This window comes from Piliocolobus tephrosceles, chromosome 6 (genome assembly GCF_002776525.5).
Source record: "Piliocolobus tephrosceles isolate RC106 chromosome 6, ASM277652v3, whole genome shotgun sequence".
NCBI lineage: Eukaryota > Metazoa > Chordata > Mammalia > Primates > Cercopithecidae > Piliocolobus > Piliocolobus tephrosceles.
In genome coordinates, this window is record NC_045439.1 from 55,741,750 (window position 1) to 55,767,995 (window position 26,246).

General features: G+C 39.8%; 1 long non-coding RNA gene across 1 annotated transcript in view; it reads left to right on the forward strand.

Annotated features, from left to right (window-relative positions):
- LOC111549473 overlaps positions 1 to 26,246 on the forward strand; it is a 54,332-nt gene that overhangs the window by 4,770 nt on the left and 23,316 nt on the right. The window contains exon 2 of the long non-coding RNA XR_002733749.1: positions 13,090 to 13,201. This is a non-coding gene — a long non-coding RNA (uncharacterized LOC111549473). The remainder of the gene's footprint in view (positions 1 to 13,089; positions 13,202 to 26,246) is intronic.

Below are 26,246 nucleotides of genomic sequence, written 5' to 3' on the forward strand. Positions count from 1 at the left end.
GCGTCACTCTCAAATCACATTGCATAAGCATCTACTTAGTCCACCTATTCCGAGAGCTTTGGCTCATTGGTCCATGTGGTCTCCTAGCACAGAGGAGGATGAGAACTACAGGCTCCTTCTTTTGGTGTCTAGCACAGTCCAGGACTCCCTACCCCTTCTGTTGAGGCTGAGCATCGAGAGTTAACCCGACAGCTCATCATTCTTTATTTCTCTTCTATATATGTTCTGGTAATTTTCCTGAAGACACCATCTCCAAAGGAAAGAACAAGTATTCAAAGCAGTCAGTTTTGCTCTTGCTTAACAATTCTGGCCAAAGTCTTGCCACCTGTAAATAACAGGGATTCTTCCCGCTTTATTTCCCATTTCCAAGCACAGTGGGGAGTTGGGTCCTTGGGGTGGACAAGGGTTAAAACATGTACTTATGGCCGGGTGTGGTGGCTCATGTGTGTAATCCCAGCACTTTGCGAGGCCGAGGCAGGCAGATTGCCTAAGGTTAAGAGTTCTAGACCAGCCTGGCCAACATAGCGAAACCCCATCTCTACTAAAATACGAAAATTAGCTGGGCATGGTGGCACATGCCTGTAATCCCAGTATTCAGGAGGCTGAGGCAGGAGAATCGCTTGAACCCAGGAGGCAGAGGTTGCCGTGAGCCAAGATCACACCACTGCACTCCAGTCAGGGCGACAGAGCAAGACTCCATCTCAAAAACAAACAAACAAAAATGTACTCATTTCTCGTTCTTAGTAAATCTCTGGAGAGGGTATAAGCAATGCCGTGAGTTCATCTAGGTTCCATGAGCAATTCACCGTGGCTTTCCCATTTCACACACCCTGTTCTGCTGTCCCTCTGAGTACATCTGTATATGCCAAGCCAATTGGTCTTACTTTCGCTTCAGAAAGAACGAGGATTCTATTCTTGGAAAGGAGAAATGAAAATTTTGTAGAGTTGGGGGTGTGGTTCATATATATATATATATGTGTGTGTGCGTATATGTACACACACACACAACATATTTCAAATTGCCATCTTCAATTTTGTACTTACTATATCAAAGTAGTCTGGTATCCAGAAATGGGAGTCAGGGTTTCCCTAGATTCTTCTCTTTGGGAATGAAGCCCATGAATTCCAGCAGAGAAGACAGAATCAAAACAACTGGATTCGTCATTAGAAAGCACAAGTTCGCCCCGTCGGCCCAGTCATGTGCTCACTACAGTCTCACAAGGCTGAGGGCAGAGGATGTGAAGCAAGATCGTTCAGAGGCACAGGAATATACATGCAGCAGCCGACTGTCTGCTGGTACTGACACAGCTCACTCTGCTGACATTCGTTTGCCTGTTGTCACAGGTACAATTTAGTAAGCTGGCAAGGAGGGAGACATTTATTTTAAAAGCTGTGGGAGGGGAGCTAAAAATTCTAGATGTATTTTGAAATTAGGATTTGTCTTTGCTTCTACTTATTCACATTCTTCGGGAAAAGGTGAATGCTAAAATCTAAGAAGAAAGTCAGCGTGTTTCTTTGGCTGCATTAGAGGCTACCTTACAAATACCCTCTCTTTGTCAGAAGGGAAGTCTGGAGCTGTTCTAGGGCAGCATTGCAGAGTCCCTTGCCTACTTTCCATACCCACACGACTTCCCTCTGCAGGTGCAGGTGTGTTGACATCCCATAAGTAGCATCACCCCACACCGAGGACCCTGCAATGAAATGCAGCTCATCAGGATGCCTTAAAAAATAAGAAGGTGGCTTAGGTAAAAACTACAAAAGGCATTGTTTACTAAACTGAGTGACAAAATAACATCATATAACTATCAGCTCTGCCTTTATCCCTTTCCTCTCACATCAAAGACTGAGCTGACTCAGATAGGGAGGCCTTAAAAATAGGTGCTACAATGAGGAATGCACAGGTTTGGTCTTTCATTGCACTTCATATGTTTTTAACAAAGGACATGCATTTAAAAAAATCATTTGTAAGATATTTTGTTAATTTTAAATGAATATTTAAAAAATAGAAATTGTGGCTTCTATAAAAATCAGAACTTTGCTTTGATATGTACATACAGATTAAAAATTTAACCCTACTTGCTGTAATCTAAAGGAATGTGTTAAGACTCTGAGGCTGAATTACAGTTACTATGGAAACCAAAAATTGTAACCATTATGACTTAGGAGCCTCTAGATTCTCAATAATTATGTTGTTTGAAGAAGGAAAATTACATTTTTAATTAAATGAGTAGAACACAAATAATTTTACAGGAAATTTATTACATTGTGTTCAAACGGCATCTAATGTGTTCCTTGATGCTCTTTGGGTAATTTTTTCAGCAATTGCTGGCAAGTTTTTGAGAGCTAGATTAGAATATTTATTGAGCACTTATTACTTATTTAAGCATTGTACAGGGCTCCAGGGATGGGAAGGATAACATATAAATACATCATTTCTATACACGAGAAATTTTAGCTTAGTTAATTTTTAAAACACACACAATAACCCAAATGCCTTTACAGAGCTATAGTTCAGCAACAAGGCATCCTAACCATATTTTGATCAAAGGGCTCTGAAATGAGGAGAGAGCCAAAGGGGTCTAAAACTCTCAATGGAGCTGAATTTTAAACAAAGTATTTTTGTAAATCAAAATGTATTCTCTGATCACAAAAGCAATGTGTGCTAATTGTTGAACATTTGAAAATATGAAAATTTTAGAAGATAAAACTAAAACCAGCTATAATTCCAACTCCTATACTAACTTTTTGGTGTATTTGTAACAGTCATTTTTTTCTTATAGGTATGGGCAGTTGTCACTTTGCATGATAGTGTGAGACTGCAAAAATGACCATGAAAGCTAGAATCATGCAAAGTTCTTAACAATCAGTGGAGAAAACCCAATTGTTCTGTAACCTTGAAAATTATTTTGTCATTAACTTCTCTTACTGTTGTTAATAAATGTATAAGAAAATAAAAAATAGTGGCCGGATGTGGTGGCTCACGCACTTTGGGAGGCCAAGGAGGGTGGATCACGAAGTCAAGAGTTTGAGACCAGCCTGGTCTCATGGTGAAACACCGTCTCTACCAAAAATACAAAAATTAGCTGGGCATGGTGGCGCACAACTGTGATCTGAGCTAATTGGGAGGCTGAGGCAGGAGAATTGCTTGAACCCAGAAGGCAGATGTTGTAGTGAGCTGAGATTGCACCACTGCATTCCAGCAGTCTCGGAAAAAGAAAGAAAAGAAAAAAATAGTAAAATTAATCTTTAGTACTCTGAATTTAAAATATAGAAATGTTGAGAATTAAAGTGTTTTATTTCTTTGTAAAAAATTTACCAGAAGTAGTTTGAATAATGCTGGTCTATCTTTCATTGTATAACTTACAATATGGAGCAAGCATCTTTTTTGCAAATTGTCATACTTCTAAGTCTGGATCAGCTTCCAGCACTTGTCCTTTGCACTTTCAATGATGTGAACTATCTCTGATAGTTCCTTTAATGTAAAGCGTGTTTTTTTTTTCTTTTCTTTTCTTTTTTTTTTTTTTTGCCAGCGTCACTTCTTCTGTGTGTTTTCAACACCACCACTTTCTTCATCTGTCAATTTCACCTTAACTAAGTTCCTTGGGTTCCATGTCTAGTGTCTCTCAAAGGGTGGTGGTGTCTAGATTTCCACGGTCAGCTAATTCTTCTATAACTTTGTTTACATCAGACTCATATTTAACTTCCACCATTGTCACTTTTCATTTCTTCGCTGCATTTTCATCATTGTTGACCAATTTCCTGTTTTGATCGCCCAGTTTTAAAAAATGCCATGTAGGGTTATCACTGGCAGAGAAGGAGGCAACCTGGTGCTGTCTGTGCCGGAACTGAATAACAGAGGGGCACTAATCCAGTCTGACCAATCACAGGCCGACTGAGAAAACAAGGATGTGACTGGTCACCGATCATGATGTGCATCTGTCATTCCCACAGTGATCTGTGGACTGAATTGCTAGCAGTGAAGTTTGTGCAATTACTCAATTAATATACTGAGATAACTGAAATTTGAACTGTGTTGTTGGGAGATGGGTATTATTTAACTCATGGCAACAAAAATGCATGCATTGTGGACCCATGCAAAATGTGAACAGTCTATATGGACATACTTGACAAACATTTATTACAAAATTGAGATCATGAATATATAATTTTGTACTTGCTCTTTTAACTTAGCCTTATATCATAAAGTTGTATCCCTGTTATTACTAGTCTCCAATAATGCCGTAGCATAATTTATGTGACTGGGGAAACACCAGGGGAACGGTAAAATGAGAGCCATAGATTGGTAAAGAGGGAGGTGCTCCCTAGTAAGAAGCAACATAGGGAAAGCCCAGGGATTGGGCAGTGTATGTGGGTAAGTTGGGAAGAAGGAGAAAACTAATATGGCTGGAATATAGGATCTTAGAAATAAAATGACAATAATATCAAAAAGTCCATTTTCGCACACTTTAGTAATAATAGTAATACTATTACTATTACCAATAGCAAGCTTACTATATTCCAGGTACTCTCAGACATTATCTCACTTAATCTTCACATCGACCTTGTTTGCTGTCATCTCCGTCTCACACATGAGGACCCTGAGGCTCAACACAGATGTTGTAGTGAGCCTGTAATAAAACCCTAGTTTCTGTAATCCTGCCCTTGGCTGCTTCACATTACTGCCCAATGAAAGCACTTTTCAGCTTACAAAGTCCTTTTGCATATATTGACACGAGGCATGCAACTGGGTAAGTTGTACCAGCTGCTGAGGTGTGGGGCTGTAATCAAGCCTATGCTGCTAGCCTAACCCGAGCCATCAAACCACATACTTCCAGAAGGGCTGCCTTTACCTAATTTACACAAAGACGCAGTATGGACTGGCCTTGGCCCTGGTCAACATGACAGATTCTCACCACGGCCCTCAGAGGTAACAGAGAAGTTATGATTGCACCAATTTTATACTAAAACAAAACAACAAAACAAAATGAACCAAAAAACCCCCCACAGCAGCTCCCATTGGGTCAGTGATTTATCTAAGCTGAGAATGAATTGGTGAGATAAAGATGCAGGTGAGGAAGATATTAGAATCCAGGCTGAGCAGGTTTCATCTGAAGAAAAAGGCAACAGGGGACTGCGAGGTATATCTAAATCAGGCTACGCATAAACTTCCACAGAGTAAAACAGTAAGTCACAGCTGTCCACCTGGAAGAGATTGCTCTGGGCAGCTGGATGCCTTCCAACCAGTTAAATTATTTCTTCTCCAAAACTTTGGTCACTTTTTGCATTTGGATCAGATCTTTGGAGACATCTCCATTTCCCTTGAGGAGTAAATATATAGCCACCAGGATTTTTAAAAAGTGTGTCCGAAAGCAAATATCCCTTCACCTCACTGTCTTTTGTAATTGAACTTTACAGACCCCTTTTAGAGAGTTGTAATTACTGTTGTTACTGTTCTGAGAGTATCTGGGCCTAGGATTTTTCTGAGTTCTAAGCCACACAGTCTGTACTCTTACTTGACAGAGAAATGCTGTTGCATAAACTAGATCCTTCAGATATTAGGGACTCAGAGGGGTTTAACTTTCCTGGGTGAATTTAGCATTTCTTCTTGGATTTACAAGCTTTAGAGGAATACTTGTAAAAAAAAAAAAAATGGGTACAAACCAATTAATCCTGCCGCCAAAAATAGCCAAATTATATTGATAGGCGTTTAAAAACAAAAACAAACCAAAAAAATCCAAGAGGCTGCCTCTGAGAAATAGAACTTGAAAAATAGGTCTCTGGTCAAACGTTTGGAAAAATCTAAACATCATTCTGCTTCCTTGGAGCATCATGACACTCTCAGGGAGTCCTTCCTTGTAGGTAAGCAATGTTTTCAATTTATTAGGATTTACAAACCTATTGTTTTCTACATTTTTTAGATAAGGTAAGAAATCCAACTTTAACAAAACTTTTAAAAAAATTCTCACTTACCTGATCTTTTTTTTTTTTTTTTTTGAGTTTCGCTCTTGTTGCCTGGCTGGAGTGTAGTAGCGCGATTTTGGCTCACCGCAACCTCCGCCTCACAGGTTCAAGCAATACTCCTGTCTAAGCCTCCTGCGTAGCTGGACTTACAGGCGCCTGCCACCACGTCCCACTATTTTTTGTATTTTTAGTAGAGACGGGGTTTTGCCATGTTGGCCAGGCTGGTCTCGAACTCCTAACCTCAGGCGATCCACCTGCCTCGGCCTCCCAAAGCGCTGGGATTACAGACGTGAGCCAGATCATTTATTGATATCTGGACTAACTTGTGTTCTATGGAACTTGTTTTAAGAAATGCTGGACCACGGCCATGGACACAATTGGGTATGCACAGCCAACTCTATTTGAACTCAGAGCTACTTCCTGTCCCCAACCCCAGAACCAGAGGAGTAGTAACAGAAAATGAACCAGGAGTGATCAGCCTCTCTGGCTGAGGCTGGCAGTAGCATTTTCATCCCTCAGTGGAGAGTGTTTTGTGTATGTGAAATGAGGAGCGTGAAGCCAAGCAGATGGGGCTCTGTTCTCCCTCACCCTTCTTCAACCCAAGCAGATCTGCTTTGATCTGCCTTAGATGTTGCAGTTTCTTGCGAGGTTTCATTAGAAAAGTAAAAAAGACTCCATTAGCAAACAAACAAACAAAAACAACAAAAAACAACAATAAAAAACCCAAAACAAAACAATACCGGGTGGTGGTGTTTTAAAACCTGTACATGAAACAAAAATCTAGGAGTGATAAATACTCTCTAGGACCTTCTATAGTCACTTATCCTGTGGTTTTCCCATCTGTAAAATGGGATTAATAATGCTGTAGGGACTAAGAACTCTTTTTGGAAAAGAATGAAAGCTTGTTCCATACTTAATTCAAGGTATAATGTGAGCAGGTAGAGAAGGATGGGAAGGTAAGCAAAGATTTGTCATTTTCCAGCTCTCCATTATCTGAATCCCCTTCCCATTATCAGCTGTGAGCTAGAAAGTCAACTGCATGTTCCCATGGGGGTTTAATATCAGAGTGAGTGACCCAGAGAAGCCTGAACAGTTTAGGGCTCATGGCGGTCATGGTGCAGCCACTGCTCAGTGACAATGGCATCAGCCATGGCGCATAGTCCCCAGAAATGGCAGTGACCAAGCCACACTGTTCATGTGGCATGAGACTTTATGAGTTTCCTTTGTTCCCTATGTGGGTTTTGTGTCTGATTCTCTGGCCTTCCCATGAGTCTGTGAGCCTCTCTGTGGTTCTTTGATTTAATGCTTTACAGTTTAAGGTAGCCAGAATTCTTTCAACTGAGACCTGTTAGGCATAGATGGTGGCATATCAGAGTGTGAGGTTGGGGCAGCCTGGGGTGGAAGTCATTTTAGGAGATCTAAAACTCTCCTCATGTGAGCATTCAAGCTGATCACTAAAATTTGTCTCAAAGGGAATGGAAGAACCATGGTCCCCATTTGGGTGATATTCCTGTAGATGTAGAAGATATTTCAGCAGGGGAGGGTATTTCTGCTCCTTGTATTTATAATTTATAATTTTCTTACGTAATCAAATAGAGATCTACAGAACACCTATTTTTCTTTTAAACTTCTCTCTGTGCTAGTTTTGTTAAGACCTAATAAAAATTCATCTTTTAACATGTCTAAAACAAAATTAGAAGAGAGAATATGAAATAGCACACTAATACAGACTATAGTAATGCCAGAGAACATAATGAAAAAGAAAGAAAATATGGGTGAAAAATAGCTAAAATCCTAACCCAAACAGCGCTCGACTCTCAGGGGTCATGGGAGTTCATTTCCCTCATGCTGTAACCCTAAACTTTGTCTTATTCAATTGAATGCACAGAGCAGTGATAAGAACATCATTGCAGCTAATGTCAGTAGGAAGGCCCCTCAAGGTTACTTTCACGGATGGGGACCACTTACTTCTTTTTCATAGTTTAATTTTATACTTAAGTATTTTTACAGTTAATGTAGCTTAACTATTCAAAGTAAAACACTGAAAAGGTCTAGATGGGTCTGCACAACCCCATAAACAGATAGGTTTGGTCCTGGCCTTTTTATTAGCTCTTAGTAAGATTACACATGCGAGCATCCCCACCCCAGTGAAAATGCCCTCTAGATCACCCAGATCAAAAGGAGAAGGTATCAAGTATGCAAAAACGCAGCTCAAAACACCTTGCTCAACCATACTCCCACGGGAAACAGCAGTGATAAAGCTTTAGTAATAAATGAAAGTTTAAGCTATACTAATAATTAGAGTTGGTCAATTTTGTGCCAGTCACCACGGCCATACGATTAACCCAAGCTAATAAAACTTGGTGTAAAGAATGTGTAAGGTCTGCCCTCAATAAAACTAAACTCCATCTAAGAGGAGGGGACACTTAGAGGTGTCACTGCTACTTCATCTGTATTTTCAGAGAAGCCACCTCAATCTACTATTAAAATTTAGCTGCAGGTGTAAAAATAGACACATAGGTCAATGGAACAGAATAGGGAACCCAGAAATAAAGCCACATACCTAACAACCAGCTGATCTTTGACAAAGTCATCAAAAATATATACTGGGAAAATGACAACCTATTCAACAAATGGTGCTGGAAAAGTTGGATAGCCACATGCAGAAGAATGAAACTGGACCCATACCTCTCATCATAGAAAAAGATGAACTTGGATCAGGAGTGATGGCTCATGGCCATAACCTTAGCACTTTGAGAAACCAAGGAGGGAGATTCACTTGAGCCCAGGAGTTTAAGACCAGCCTGGGCAACATGGCAACATAGCAAAACCCTGTCTCTAAAAAAGTTTTCTTAAAAAGTTAGCTAAGTGTAAGCCAAAAGAACAAAGATGGAGGCACCACGCTACCTGACTTCAAACCATACTAGAAGGCTATAGTAACTAAAACAGCATGGTACTGGTACCAAAACAGAGATATAGACCAACAGAATAGAGCCCTCAGAAATAATACCACACATCTGCAATCGTCTGATCTTTGACAAACCTGACAAAAACAAGAAATGGGGAAAGGATTCCCTATTTAATAAATGGTGCTGGGAAAACTGGCTAGCCATATGTAGAAAGCTGAAACTGGATCCCTTCCTTATACGTTATACAAAAATTAATTCAAGAAGGATTAGAGATGTAAATGTTAGACCTAAAACCATAAAAGCCCTAGAATAAAACCTAGGCAATACCATTCAGGACATAGGCATGGGCAAGGACTTCATGACTAAAACACCAAAAGCAAGGCAACAGAAACCAAAATGACAAATGGGATCTAATTAAACTAAAGAGCTTCTGCACAGCAAAAGCAACTACCATCAGAGTGAACAGGCAGCCTACAGAATGGGAGAAAATGTTTACAATCTACCCATCTGACAAAGGGCTAATATCCAGAATCTACAAAGAACTTAAACAAATTTACAAGAAAAAAATCAAACAACCCCATCAAAAAGTGGGCAAAGGATATGAACAGACAATTCTCAAAAGAAGACATTTATGCAGCCAACAGATACATGAAAAAATGCTCATCATCACTGGCCATCAGAGAAAGGCAAATCAAAACCACAATGAGATATCATCTCACACCAGTTAGAATGGCAATCATGAACAGGTGCTGGAGAGGATGTGGAGAAATAGGAACACTTTTACACTGCTGGTAGGACAGTAAACTAGTTCAACCATTGTGGAAAACAGTGTGGCGATTCCTCAAGGATTTAGAACTAGAAATACCGTTTGACCCAGCCATCCCATTACTGGGTATATGCCCAAAGGATTATAAATCATGCTGCTATAGAGACATATTATAAATCATGCTGCTATAAAGACACATGCACACGTATGTTTATTGTGGCACTATTCACAATAGCAAAGACTTGGAACCAACCCAAATGTCCATCAGTGATAGACTGGATTAAGAAAATGTGGCACATATACACCATGGAATACTATGGAGCCATAAAAAAGGATTGAGTTCACATCCTTTGTAGGGACAGGGATGAAGCTGGAAATCATCATTCTGAGCAAACTATCGCAAGGACAGAAAACCAAACACCGCGTGTTCTCACTCAAAGGTGGGAATTGAACAATGAGAACACTTGGACACAGGGTAGGGAACATCACACACTGGGGCATGTCATGGGGTGTGGGGAGCAGGGAGGGTTAGCATTAGGAGATATACCTAATGTAAATGACGAGTTAATAGGTGCAGCACACCAACACGGCACATGTATACCTATGTAACAAACCTGCACATTGTGCACATGTACCCTAGAACTTAAAGTATATATATATATATAAACTAGTTGAGTGTGATGGTGCACACCTGTAGTCCCAGTTACTTAGGAGATGGAGGTGGGAGGATTGCTTGAATCTAGGTTCAACGCTGCAGTGAGCCATATTCATGCCACTTCACTCCAGCCTGGGTAATGGAGCAAGATGCCATCTCCAAAATAGTGATAATAATAATAATTATAATAAGATAAAGACCTAAACATAAGACATGAAACCATAAAAATCCTAGAAGAAAACCCAGGAAATAGTCTTCTGGACATTGCCCAAGGCAAAGAATTTTTGAGCAAGTCCTTAAAAGCAAATGCAACAAAACCAAAAATAGACAAATGGGATTTAATTAAATTAAAAAGCTTCTGCACAGCAAAAAGAAACAGTCAAGAAAGCAGACAACTACAGTATGGGAAAAGTATTTGTAAACTATGGATCCAACCAAGGGCTAATATTCAGAATCCATAAGGAATTCAAACAACTCAAGACAAAGAAAAAAAAAAACCTTTAACAAGTGGGCAAAGGGCATCAACAGGCATTTTCAAAAGAAGTCATAGACAGATGTGGCCAACAAACATATGGAAAAATGTTCAACATCACTAATCACCAGAGACATGCGAATTGAAACCACAATGAGTTATCATCTTATACCAGTCAGAATGATTATTATTAAAAAGTCTAAAAGCAACAGAAGTTGGTGAGGATGTGGAGAAAAGGGAATGATTATACACCGTTGGTGGGAATGTAAATTAGTACAACCTTTATAGAAAACAGTATGGAGATTTCTCAAAAACTTGGAATAGACCTACCATTTAAACCAGCAATCCCACAACTGGGTGTATACCCCAAAGGAAAGAAATCAATATATCTAAAAGACACCTGCCTTGTATATTTATTGCAGCATTATTCACAGTAGCAAAATCATGGAATCAATCCAAGTACCCATCAACAAAGGTTTGGTAAAGAAAATGTTATACACACACACACACGCACACACACACACAATATATATACGTATATATGTATATAATATGTATACATATTATATATATTATATATAGTATTGTATATATGCACCATGGCATACTATTCAGTCATAAAAGAATAAAATAATGTCTATATATAATATATATACATATATGTATTTAATATATATACATATTATATATATCATATGTATATGTATATATGCACCATGGCATACTATTCAGCCACAAAAAGAATAAAATAATGTCTTTTGCAGCAACATGGATGGAACTGGAGGCCATTATTCTAAGTGAAAGGACTCAGAAACAGGAAGTCAAATATCACATATTCTTACTTACAAGTGGAAGGTAAATCATCGGTATACATGAACATACAGAGTGAAATAATAGATATTGGAGACTATGAAAGGTGAGAGGGTGGGAATTCGGTGAGGGGTTAAAAATTACCTATTTTATAAAGCTTATAACCTTTAATCCTTACAACATGCAAGATAGGTATTCCTATCTTATAGATGAGGAAACCAAGACTCAGGTGTTATTTGATCTAAAGTCACATAGTTAATAAATGTGAAACCTGGATTTGAACCTAGGTCCAGCTGCCTCTCAAGTTTTTGCTTTTACTCCCTTCTCGGTCTTGCTTCAGAAGCAGAGAATTTAGGATATGCTAAATCTGAGAGTTCTTGGGTAAACACTAACTATAAGCACTTAAATTGGGTAAACACTTAAATTGCAGCCTAATCACAATTTCAGGTTGTGAGATTGCATTAAAAAAGGAGAAAGGGGTCACTCCCTCCCTCCCCTGGGACAAATTTAAGTCGTATGTGCATGTGTATGAAGGTGGAAGACGGTTTACTTGGGAGAGACTCAGATGTGGTGAGGAACTGGGGGCCTAGGATAGCTTTGCTGGAGAAACAGGAGGGGCTTCTAGGAGTGAACATAACATGCTAATGTTACAACAGCAGTCACAGGTACAGGGTGCCCAGTGGAAAGGAAGAACTCCATCTTGCCAGGCTGTCCTAGAGGAAAAAAACCCCAAAACTATAATGCAGCAAAGGGGAATGATAGGATGGCAACAATGACAGCTACTGTGCATTGAGTGTTCACTACATGCAAGGATCATTCCAAGGGCTTTATGTGTGTTAACTCATTTAATATTCACATTCTTTCTAGAAGATAAGTACTGATCACAATATCTTTTTATGAATGAGGAAACTGAGCCACAAAGAATTAATTCTAAAAAGAATGAAATTTGCCCAAGTCACACAAGTGTTGTAGAACCAGAATTCAAATTTAGGCCATTTGCCTTCAGAGCTTATACCCTTTACCACTATAATTTACAGACTCTGAGGAAAGTGAACACGTATGAGGCTGATTGGCAGTGAAAGAAACTAAGAAAAGGAGAGACCGGGATGGATCCTAATGGATATTAAAGCAACACTGTGTTAAATTCCATCTCTGTTGACAAGAACCTGCTCACACACTGATGATGGTGTCAAAAGGGCCTTGGAATGTGATCATCATGTTACAGAAGGTACCACACAGAAGTAATTATAATAAAGCCAACTTCCTCTCACAGGTACCAAACCTGAACTGATGCTGTCTATGCCCAAGTGGTACCATTGACCAATTTCCCTATTTCTGCCAAAGCTACGTCAGCTTGGAGGCAACTTAGTTCCTTTATTATTGATATCCTATCATGCTTTCTCAGTCCTCTCTGGAAAATTCTACTATTTTCACTGAGCCCAGTGTACCTCTTGTACTTCACTTGGATTTTGCAATAATGCCTCACAGGTCACCTTGCCTCGTCTCTCCCTTCCAGGCTGAACCAAATGCCAGGAGAATCTTTCAGAGTGTCCTGGAACATTGGAAATAGCCTTAAAGCTTAAATGATGAATCAGAAGAGTTATGCTCTATTCTAGCGCTCCCACTAGGTAAGTGACACTGGGAGTCATTTCAACCCTCTAGATCTTTAGATTCTACAAATATAAAAGGAGGAGTTGACATTGATGCTCTCTAAGGTCCTTCTAGTGTTTTAAGTATATGAATGTACAAATGAATGAATTCCTTGCTTGTATACCTGCCTATGATTTCTGTTTCAAACTTTAAACCTGGTGCTCAAGGCTCTATATAAAAGTTTTCTCACACCATTTTACAAGATAGCCATTCCTCCCCTGTCATGTCTTATTCATTTCTAAACGCCAGCTTCTCTTTCTGCTACTCTTGCTTCCTAAAAAGTCCAATTCCATCCTCTTCACAGCCAAAACCTTAGGCCATCATTAAGGTTCTGCACCAGAACCGTGTCTTCCACTGACAGCTTTCCTGAGTGACTCCAGGCTGCACCATTGTAATTCTTCAGAAAGTATATACACATGGTAGCCAAAGAGCCTGGGCCCTGGAACCAGACTGCCTGGAGTCAAATCCTAGCTCTGCTACTTACGAGCTGCTGGTTAGTTAACCTTTCTATGCCTCAGTTTCAGCATGCGTAAAATGGATTGTAAGAGTGGCTACTTGGCAAGATTGTTGTGAAGTTTAATATATTCCAAGTTAAAACACATGGAAGAGCTCCAGGTACATAGTAAGTGCTCTGTAAATATCATCTATTATTATTATTGCAACCACATTTCACACATTTTAAATAAATCTTAAGAATTAAATTGTTTCGTGCACGTAGATAACGTCTCCCCAAGTAAACAGCAAGGATCTTCACTATTTTCTATGGTTTCATGTCCTGGCAGGGGAATTCAAAGCATCACAGCAGCTATTCCTAAACCAACCAACCAACCAACCAACCTATTCTAAACAAACACCCGAAGACAGTAAGGGAGGCCTTACCTGGTGCACCGCAACTTTAAACCATTTTAGTTCGGCAAATAAAGAGAATTATGACACAAACAAACACAATAAAGACCCTGCAGCTGCAGGCACTGGCTTCTCCTTAATGTCTTGGTTTCTTTCTGACTCTTTACAGCTGAATTCTAAGAGTTGGGAATGAGAATTTCTAATGGATTTACTGACACTACTTTATATAATTCAATACATAATAAAATGAAAATCTCTTGAAAATGCATATGAGTGCCATCATGTTGAGGCAGTTATTGCAGGAAAGGGGAGAAAGTAAAAACTATGTGTGGAATAAAATGATAAAATATTCTTATTTCATCATCTTACCGTTTGACTCCTTTATATTGTGAGTTCCAAATATGGTCAAGATGAAATGTGTTTATTTTGCCTTGAACCTTCTCACTAATGTACCAAAGCGGCATTTCATGAAAGCTAAGCAGTAAGAATTACCAATAAAGCAACCAAGCTCCCTTAAGAAGTGCTCTGGAAGGAAAATTTCTCATCATTTTGTTGTACTTCTCACCACCACGTCAAACCAACTGCCAATGCCAAGTTGGACAGGAAGGGTGTCATGACATCAAATATTACATTCCACTGGTAGCGAGATGACCATTATGTTTCTCAGAGCAAGCATGGCTTCATAAGCCAGTTCCTGTTTGCAAGTTGATCTCACCGGTGATCCAGACAAATGCATACTGCAGCAGCAGTGTGGGATAGTGGGAAGGCTTGTAGCTTCCGAATGATTCTGCACAGCCTTTGGATGCCATGGTGGGTCTGGAGCCATAAAATGGTGTGGTTACAATGCCGGAGGTGAAAATACAGCAAAACTCCAAAGTAATGTGGACTAAAGCTGAGTGTGCAATTATTTTCTTGAATGATGATCACAAGGAAGTTAATATCATCCAATATCTTTCCTCATTAAGTGGGATGATGGACTGTCCTGACGGACAAGTCATTGCTCTCATCCTGATCTCTACTGGATTAGAACACATCTCAAAAACAAAGCAAAAAAATTCTCCTTCTGCCCTTCCCCATCTAAACAAACAAAATAGAAACAAACTCTAGTGACTCTTTCTCTAGAACACTAGGGAGCATGACAAGCTGTTAGAAAATAGCATAGAAAATACCGACTTCCACTTTAGTCGGGATGGATGATGTCTTCACAAATATTTATTGAGCCCTATGCTAGCAGCGTGGGCTAGAGAAATAAATAAGACAGGTTCTATTCTAAAGGAGCTTACAGTCTACTAAGATAAAAGATAAGCCCTTTTTGTCTCAAAATGGAACATGCATGGACAGCTGGGATTTAATATTCACAACAGAGGATTTTTTTCAGTCTTTCACCTATTGTGGTTCCCTTATGATGATTTGCTACTCTTTGGGGATGACACTCTTTTCACCCTATATATAGCTGTCTGATTCAAGCTCCACAAATTTAATGGGGGTAGGGGAAGCATTTCCAGGTTAGAATAAAACATAAAGTTCTTTTGCTCAACTGAGCTTTTCACCAGCACTGCTTAGACACTGAATCCTGGAAACATGGTAGAATGTGACGCCAAGAATTCGGCAAGTATCTGGAGAAAATCAACTGAGATTTAACTTAGCATTTTATTGCCTCTTCACAAAATGAACCAAGAATAGATAAAGACATATAAACTCAGTGATTTATAGTTTTGAAAATATTTTCTATGTTTCTCCACCATGTATTTGTTTTGCTTTAAGTCTTTTGAATTGGTACTTGACTGATAAGGATATGCACTGTAAACACCTCCAAAAGATAAGAATTTCTTCTAGCTTGGGAAGAAAGAGAAGGAGAATGATTGTGAAACTTCTTGGAGAGTACCCACTTTGTTTAATTTTCCCTCTAGATTGTTAGAAACTTGAGAGTGGGGAACTGCCTTACTCATCTTCGTCACTTCTGAATCTACCTCAAGTGCTCCAGAAATGTTTGTTGAATGAATGTATGAATGAGGCATGGATGAATGTCTAGGTCTTGAAGGAGAGGAGGTAGTGGATAAAGAAAGATGGCAGAGAGACTGAGGATGAGACAGAAGCATTTGTACAGTGTGGGAAGTGTGGGCAGATGCATGTTTGGGGAATGGGGGCAGGTTACATAGTATTAGTGTAGTTGAACCGAAACGCATCTTGGCAGAGGAGGCTGCAGAAAGACTCTGTGGCCACATTGGTGAATGTATCTGCTTTCTATGGTACTGTGGCGGCCAGTCTATCATTTCCACATCTTTTCTCTTTTATTTAATTTTTGAAGGCCACACTAGCTTAAGCTCTAGTAATAGGTCTTCATTTAGTTCGTATATTAATTTACGGATATAAAGAAGCCTGCATTTTTGGGCTACCATGTGAAGTTGAGCAGGCTGTACACTGCACAACTCACAGGAACAGTTACAGATCCAGTACAGTGCATGACAGCACTATGCTCCCTCATTCTCCCTATATTTGTAATGAAATACATTTACAAACTGATAAATTGCTGGAAGTGCAACATGTTGAGAAATACTTTTAACTATCTTTCCTCTTTACCCATTATATAGTCCTGAAGAACCCCTGATTCTTTCATTTTCCTCAGTCTGTGAGGGTTATATTACAGAAAAAATTGTGTTGCTTTTTTGTGATGCTTCCACATTCTCACTCTCAAAAATCAAAGGGTGCCTATTTTGAACCATTCTATATTGGGTAGGGTTCTGATGTTGCAGTTCTTGAGTTCAAATTCTGGCTCTATCACTTAATGTGTGATCTTGTACAAACTATTTAACTTCTCTGTGCCTCATTTTCCTTAGTTGTAAAATGGGAATCATAAGAGCTCCTACCCTATAGGGTTAATGTGAGAAATAATTGAGATAATCTATGTAAAGCACTTAGCACAGTGACATAGGGAGTGCTCATAGGTGTTTGCAATTATGCTACTAAATTATTATTGCTGATACTGGACTTCCAGGTTGAGCCTGCTGGGCAGAATTCCTCCTGTGCCCCTACAGCTGGGACTGCCCGTTCAGAGCCTATCCATTTCCAATAAGTAGGGCAGGTGTCCACATTCCTCCTAGGTTGTTCATTCCACAAGAGTTAACCAGATAATCCCCAGCTATGGGTTGACAGATCACAAAAATACACACACACACGGTGCACACAACTTCCCCTTTGCTTCAGAAACTTCTAACAACAATGCCACAAAATCAGGATGTTGTTAGGGCTTCCCTCCCTGTCTCTTTCTCCAGTCTAGTCCATTCAAATGTCATTATTGGGTTTGAGAGGGAAATGGGGGATATGTGAGTCCCCAGAACATTTCATGGGTAACAGTGGAGCTCTGGCAGATAACAATGGTTTTTGGTAAAGGATGAGCCCAAGAAAGAGAGATAAGACAGTTTTGTTGTTTTTAGTGGTGGTGAGGGTGTGCATGTGTCAGATTGTAAATGGGGCAGAGAATATGTCAGATCTGGAGAGGGACCTGGAAATCAAAGATCAAGTTGCAAGGGGAGAGGGGTCTAGGGTCAGGTGAACAGTGAGAGAGGAGGAATACACTGGCAAGTTGAAAAGCAGGATTCAACAATGAGCAAGGACCAGAGAATCATAGCATGTCTTCTCTCACTGAATCATTTACTCTTTCATTTGAAAAATTGTTCTTGAGCATTGACTATGTGCTGGAATGTGTTAAATGTAGGGTATTCAACAAAGAACCAGACAGAATCCCTACTTTCATGGAGCTATCATCTAAAGGAAACAAATAAACACACTATTGGTGAGAAGTTATATCCTAGAAGTAAGTGCAAGGCATTATGGATATGAGGGGGTGTCATGTGGTCTGATAAATTGTCTTGGAGAAAATTTGGTGCTTTCAGGGACAGCCATGGGGTCGGCACAGCTGGGGTAGACTGTGGGAGTGAAGTGAGGTGAGGATAGAGAGGTAAACAGGAGCAATATTATAAAAACGATCCTAGGATCAAAAGTTAAAGAAATTGTTCTTTATTATGAGGGCACTCTGCAATGTAAAACTTAAATATTAGTTATCTCTAAAGGCTTGGAATCCAGGGAGGGAAATTGGGTGGTTGTTTCCTTGAATATATTTTAAATAATATGAAAACTCAACTGAGGATATTTACTGGAAAGTGCCTCCTCCCTTATGTTTTCCTTTATGAGAGATGAAAGATTGTCCCTGCCTGTGGCAGGGCACTCTCCAAAGAGAAGTGATACATCTTCAGCACCCCCTAGCATCTCTTCCTCTTTAGAGCAAACCTTGTGCCAGCCTATATGTTTGCTGTGGGTGGGTTTTCATAAAGCTGTAAAGAAGAAAAGGAAACCTATCATTTATTACCTTCCCATAGCCACATTCATATTCCTAAGCCTGGCCTTCAAGGTCAATTAACTTCTTCCACCCAAACTCATACTATTTCCCCATGCATGGGTCTTCTTCTCTGGTCAAATGGATTGCAGAACATGATATGTACCTCCCTGCTTGGGTTTCTCTGATCTTGTTTTTCTTTTTAGTCTTGCCCTCTTTAAGCCTCAGTTTCTTCATCTATAAATTGGGGATCATAATATCTTATTCAGGATGTTACGCAGATCATGTGTCTGAAAGTACCCAGCATAGTTCCTGGCACAAAAAAAACATCATTCAACAAACGCAAGCATTTGCAAAACTCAAGTTCTAGATCCTTGTCTGCATGTCACAAACTTCAATACTCAAGTGTTTTCAGGGCTGGGTATCACACAAGTGGTGAGAACCAGAGCAAATAGGAAAGGGCATGCTCTGCTTAGAGGCAATGAACATGCACAGAAACAAAAATGAAAATACACAAACAAAAATGCCTCGGACCTCCTTTGGTTTAAACTTACCACTTTGAAATCCTTTTGACTTTTGCCTCATTACTTAGATGGTAAATATTTCTTCTTATGTAATTCTATTTCACCCAGTGGCCACTTTGTGCCACTTATTTTTCACTTACTTTATATTCTTTGTGGTGTTATTTATATTACAGTGTAAGTTTTTTGACTCTCAGGATTATTATGAAAACCAAGTGAAATCACATATGTCAAGAATCTAGTGCCTGGCATCAATGGTAGCTTTACTGATATTCATAATGACAATGATGCTATTATCAGTCTCTTAAATTCAGAGACCAGGTCTCTAAGAGTTCCAGGAATTTCCTTCCTGCTTGTTGACTTGGCAAAGAACAATAAAACAACAATGATGGCTTCTGCTTATTGAGTGATTAACCATAGGATAGGAACTATTAGGAGTGCTTTACATGCCTAAACTCATTTCTGCTCATGATAACCTGTGAGTAGGCCCTATTGGTATAATGCCTGTTGTAGAGATGAAGAAATTGAGGCAACAAAAGATCAAGTAACCAGCCAAGTTACATAGTTAAGAAATAGCAGAGGCACGTGTATACCTACGTAACAAACCTGCACGTTCTGCGCATGTATCCCAGAACTTAAAGTATTAAAAAAAGAAAAGAAAAAAGAAATGGCAGAGCTAGGATTTGAACTAGGTTGGCTGGCCCCAGAGCCTATATACACAGTGAGTATAACTCTGTACTCACTTTCTGACCAGCTTCTGTTCATCCTTGAAGGGCCAGGTCACTTGTTACCTCCTCTCCTACTTTCCACGCAGAGTTAGTTGCTCCATCCTAGGTACTGTCATAGTACTTTAAATGTAGCAATTATCCAGATCTACAGCAATTATCACATTAACATTGTTTATTTTTATGTGTGTGTTTATTCGTATGTGAGTTTCTTATGGAAGAATCTGTGAATTACTCAAGGCTGTATACTTAGCATAGGGCTTGGCACATATCTGATATACAAAACTATACATTGAGTCTTCATTGAACTAGTAATTCAGCTAAATTTGATGATCATGATGATGTGGCTGGAGATGAAACATGGTTCAATGGAAATTTCAAATGGTAAGAACAATAGTGCTGAGCTACTGGCTGTTTGGGTCATGAGTTTGGTGATATTTTTGCTATTCTTTTTTTTTTTTTTTTATTGGAGTAGTTAAATGACTCCTATTTAAGATGTCTCAGGGCTCCTAAGCCCTTTTTAGCTACATGTCTTCCCACCCACTCCCTTCTGAGAAGGACTAGCTCATGGCAGATGTGACTGCCTTGCGAATACCAACAGAAGAAACAAAGAATGTGCTGAAACCTATGCCTTGCAACAGTTATTAAAATTTCACCAGGGGTTACACAAACAAGCTGAAAGAATGACTGAAGGAGGCTCAGCCCCACCCCAACATAAACCATGATCCATATTTTATTGTAACAACACCTTACATTTGCATAGTGCTTTAAATGTATAATCCTCTCCCCTCTATTATTTCACCTGATTCTTACAACTCATTGGATTAGACAGGAGAGGCTCAAGGAGAGAAAGAGACTTGTCTAACATCATGTGACCACTGGAAAACAAAATTGGGAGGAAGACCTGTCTTCCATACAACATTTAAGCAACGTGCCAGATAAGATGGCCCAAGTGGCTAATTTGATATTGAGGGGTTCCTGTCCTCAGAGTGCGTATATCTGGTCTCCTAAGTACTATGAAGACAGAAAAGATTTTGCAGATGATAGACGTGAACACACTGAAGAATGGGTCAAGGGATAACATGCTGAGGGTCAAAGAAAAGATGAGGAACATGAGCTTAGGGGTGAAGGGGAGTACAAGGTGATATCCACTCACGGAGGACCAAAAGAAAAGCTCTGTCACAGAAGGAGGCAGCATGTTGAAGTTCACAGAATAAAAAGAAAAATTTAAAGCATTCTGCTTCAAAAGAAGAGATGAGACAGGCATGCCCGACTTCAGAAGACAGAGGAGGTTTCAGTCTGCATGAACTGTCTGGGCAAACTAGTTATGTTGAATGCTTTTAAAGGATTCTTCTTTCTCTATGTTGTCATGCGCTACCAGGAGATCTAAGTGACCCATCAGATCCCCTGGCCTGCGCTTTCCACTTCAATTCCCTGTTCCCACCATACTGGGCTTACAGTCTGTAAGGCTATAGGAATGTGGAGAAACCCAGAAACAGGAAATGGGGGGAGAATGTCTTCTTTGATGTCAGCACTTAAGTTTGCTTTGTGATTCCTCGTGCCTTGTGCCTCTGGTTCCTGCAGACTCTGTGGGCTCTTGTCTCAGATCCGCTTCCTGTGGCCCACTCTCCTGGGTGTCAGGTGCCAGGGCTGCTCTGGTTCTTGGTTGTTCAGGCTGCCCTTTGCCTCAGGTCTGCGGTCTGCTCTTCTCCTCCACTGCCAACCACAGGCTCAGGCTGGACTTGCTCTATTCTGGCTCCCAGCTATAACCATTTGCTGCCAGTAGCCTGGTGCTGATGGGGTCTCCACCTACTTTCTCAAAGAATGTGGGACTATACTGGAAACTGTCTGCAATAAGGTAGCATTTGTCCCATTTGGGAATACCTGCTAATCGGTTCATGTTTACAAAGATGCAGCTCATGGCCCATGAGCTCTTGCTGGTCATGACCAGAGAGAAAAAGAGACAGAGAGAGTTCCAGCCATCTGCAAATGTAAAACAAGGCAGAAACATAGCGCATTCTCAAATACAACTGAAAGCACTGTAGCATAGGCAGCTGAATCCCGTTAAGAAATCATGAGGAATCTCTGTATTCCTGCCATTGTGACAAAGAAGAAAAGAATCTCTAAAGATTTCAAAAAGAAAACATTTACGAGCAGCAGACTTAAAGTTCTGCAATAACTCACAAAAAGAAAACAGTCACACACACTCCTCTGACACTTTCTAATGGCCTTACCTAGGGAGACCCCAGAAGGGAATTTCCACTCCCCTCAACCAAGGAGCACCTGCATCTGCAGGAGAAAGTCAGAGCCAGGTGGCCCCTTGGGGCACTCATCATCTCAAGCATTTATACTTTCTTTGTGTTACAAACAATCCAATTATATTCTTTTAATTATTTTAAAGTGTACAATAAATCATTGTTGATCAGAAAAACCCTGTTGTAGTATCAAATATTAGATCTTATTCATTCTATCTAACTACATATTTTTGTACCCATTAACCATTCCCACTTCCCCCACCCCACCCACTACCCTTCCCAGCCTCTGGTAACCATCAGTCTACTCTCTATATCCATGAGTTCAATTGTTTTAATTTTTGGCTCCCATAAATGAGTGAGGATATGTGAAGTTTGTCTTCCTGTGCCTGGCTTGTTTTACTTAACATAATGTCCTCAAGTTCTGTCCGTGTTGTTGCAAATGACAGGATCTCATTCTTTTTTGACGGCTCAATAGTACTCCGTTGTACATACGTACCACATTTTCTTTATCCATTTGTCTGTTGAGGGACACTTATATTGTATTTTAATAATTCAAAATGAATATAAATCTCAAAAAAGAAGATTTCTTATCAGAGTAGCTTTAAAGGCTCCGTGGATATTTAGATTTTATTTTTGCATGTGCCCTGATTTATGCTTGGAAGACGATGGTCCAATAAATTCCAGGGCAAAATCAGAAGAGACTAGAAAGGCTGAGCAATGAGAGGGAGAGCCTATTGCACCCTTCACGCTGAAAAGGTGGTGGCTAAGGGCAGAGAGGACTGATGTTTACAAAGCCATAAGGGCTGGGCAGGGCTGGCAGGGCAAGCACACGAAGACCTTCCTGAGGGTTAATCAAAGGTGGCTTTAGCACAAATAAAAGGACACATGAAATCACCATGTGGCTAGTAATTCTATGAAAACTGTTACCCAAGAGATGCTTCACAGAAAATAAAAAAATAGGTTGAAAATAAAAAAATAGGTTGAAAAAAATAGATGAATTTAGTAATAACTAATTATTTTGGGACTCTGGGAATGCCTCCTAAAAAGCAATCTTGCCTTATTTCTTTCCCTAAACATCCCTAGTTGTCATTGTATTAATAGCATCAGGTTCCTTGCTTAGAGAGACAACCAGCCCTATGGTCTGACTGATACATGGTGATTCTTTGACTCCTTTTTGCAAATGATGGTCTTGGTAAGTAGTCCTCTGCCTCCTACCTTGCTTCATTTAAGGTAAGTATCCAGTCTCCCGAATTTAATAACTTGGACATAGAGATTTGAGACACGGGGACTATCTTCATCACCATAACTTGAATACAAAAGACCAGCGTGATGTTGACTCCACAGTAGCATCCTAAGAATCCAGTATGCCAGCAGAGCATCATAAATACTGCTTCAGCCTAATGTAGGATTCCTGTCTATGCCTTCCCTGAGATCTGGCTCCTCACAATATTTACTTTCTTGTACGTATTAAAGAAAAGTAGCAAATGGATGAGGAAGGAGTGTATTCCTGGAATATCTGTTTCACCTTAAGAAATTTCCTCTGTCCCTTTTCACCTTTCTTTCCTCCCCTCTCTCTCTCTCCTGCTCCTTGGTCTCACATTGGCATAAGAGGTGATAACAGGGCCAGCCAGGCATTGAAATGTCAGTGGTCTTCTCAGAATTTCAACACCAGGTCACCTTATTGGCCTATAACCCCTGCTTTTCTTCCAGTAAGTGGCTAGTTATGGCACCCAGCAAGGGCATTTGAAAGCACTGACTGAGGACAAAGTGGGGTTTAAGTGATGCATAACCCCCTTTATCCTCCATAGTCCATCTTAGCTAGAAGCCTATCACAGGACTATCAAGGGCAACTGAGTCTTCCCCCAAAATGAACAAAGAAAACAACCTCATTTCTATATCTCAGCTGTGTCTGAAGGACCATTGTCTAGATAGATCCCCTCCTCTCAGATGATTTTTGTGAGTGGGGGTGGGATGGGGAAAGTGTTGTCTATGAAAGCATCATATGATAAAACCTAAGAATGTGAAGATTAGTCTTCTCTCTCTCTCCAAAAATTTACTGTTAAATTTCAAGTGGGTCTATAAGCCTCTGACTCTTCAAGTATGTATTGAAATAGAACAAAAGGACTAGTTTGAGGAGACAGCATTAAGCTTAGTTGATGGAAAGTAAAAGCTCTTTGAAATAATTCCCTTAAAGGCCTTGGCCTTCTGAATTCAATATGCTCCCTTTTCAACCACCTTAGGTGTTCATTTTTAATAAGTCTTTACAAAGTAAATGACTCAACAAAGGAACTCAAAACTGTTTCTGACTGGCAAAAGAAGAACAGATTCCAGATGTTTCTCATTTTTCTGTGTCACTAATTCAAACTCAGAAATCTCTTGTTTATTGGACACTTGTTTAATCCTAATGTTTTACATACCTCCCCTCTAAGAATCCCCTTTCTCTCTCTATCTCCCTTCTCTCACCAAAGCCATGTACAGGGCAATATGTCATAGATGTAACTGTACCTTTTCAGCATATGCTATGAAATATTTCAACTTATGCTAGAATGAGATTTCCTAATTATATATAACAGTTTGCAAAGATATGCTGATTTCTTCTCCAAATCAGACATTTTTCTTGACAAGTAGGTATCAGAGTCTCTTAGACTCAGTTTCCTCATTTATAAAATGAAGATACTAATAGACTGTACTAGTGAGGATTGCTCTAAAAAATAATGCAGATAATCCAGGAGTATTTAGCAAGTACCTGGCTTAATAAATATTAGCCATGACTAAATATTTTATTAATAGATTTATAAATTCAAAAAGGTTACATCAAACTTGGTCTCATTAAAAACAAGCAGACAGGGGAGATATCAAGTATCTCTCTTTTGCATGGCTCACCTACCTGTAAGTTTTCTCATCCCCACTAGACCAGCAGTACCACCACTACTATGTTTTATCTTCTATGAACGTTTGTTATTATGTCACCTCCCTGTACTCTGCTCTTCTAGTTCCTTGGCCACTGCTGGTGCTCCAGCATAAGGCCAGATAGAATTAGGGACATGATAAAATATGGAAACGCATCATTCATAGCCTATCCTTAGTGCTAGGAGAGTACAGAATAGTGCCTGCTATTAGCTCCTCTAATGTTCACAAGCCCTTGGAGCAAAATCCAGAAAGCCAGCTGGGTGACCCCAGGACAGAAGATCAAAGGACCAGAAGAGGATGTTCAAAGATGATTTATTTCCCTAACCTCTATTCAACGTACAAAGCAAAACACATCATCAATTTGCAAAGATTTCAGGAGATGGAAATTTCCCTAACCTTTCACATAAATGCTAAACGTTTTCAGAACTGGTGATACTGGATAGTGTGGAGAACTCCAGCATACCCTAAACACTACAAGAGGACAGAATCATATTTTGTGTGACAACATAAATCCTTCATAAAGTACAATACAATCCTTTACAAATGACTTCAGAGGCATACTGCAGTGTCGAGCTCCTCAGCTCAAGTGATCCTCCTGCCCCAGCATCCCAAGTAGCTAGGACCACAGGTGTGTGCCACCAGGCCTGGCTAATTTTTATTTTTCGTTTTTTATAGAGATGAAGTCTCACGATGTTGCCCGGGCTAGTCCCAAACTCTTGGCCTCAAGTGATCCTCTTGCCTCAGCCTCCCAAAGTGCTGGGGTTACAGTCATGAGCCACCATGCCCAGCCATGCCGTGGATGTTAATTATAAAAGGCAGCCATCTTAGTAGCTGGATACCCATTTATAGATGTGTCTTCCATGACTATTTTCCTTCTCAAAGCTAACAAGGGATATAAATCAGTTCATTAGTTGACAGTTTCTACTGAACACATTGTTTTGATGGAGTCCCATATTAGAATTTAAGCTGTCATAAAGACAGTATGTTTGGAATAATGTGTGATTTTATGAAGCAAACTTTAGCTTGCTAAATGAGGAATGGATGAACCTGAAGGAAGAAAAGGCAATGGAGAAAAGAAAGGAAGAAACATTAAGTCCATTAAATTCCATCAACCCAGAGAGATATTTTCTATTCCTTTGGTCCATGAAACCTATCTAAAACTGGTTCTCAAAACTGTATGTGCATCAGAGTATCTGGAAAGCTTATTAAAGGACAGTGGAGAGCCTGAAAACTTGCATTTTTAACAAGTTCCCTCGTGGTGCTGATGCTGCTGGTCTGGGAACCACATTTTCAGACCCAATGCTCTCAAATGTATTTGGAATTGCACATGATTGGAGATCTTATTTGACCTTTCCCAGATTACAGTCCAGAGATCTGTCCAAGACTGACACCATCTTTAGATTTCTTAAACTTGGGGTTTTTTTTTTTTTTGA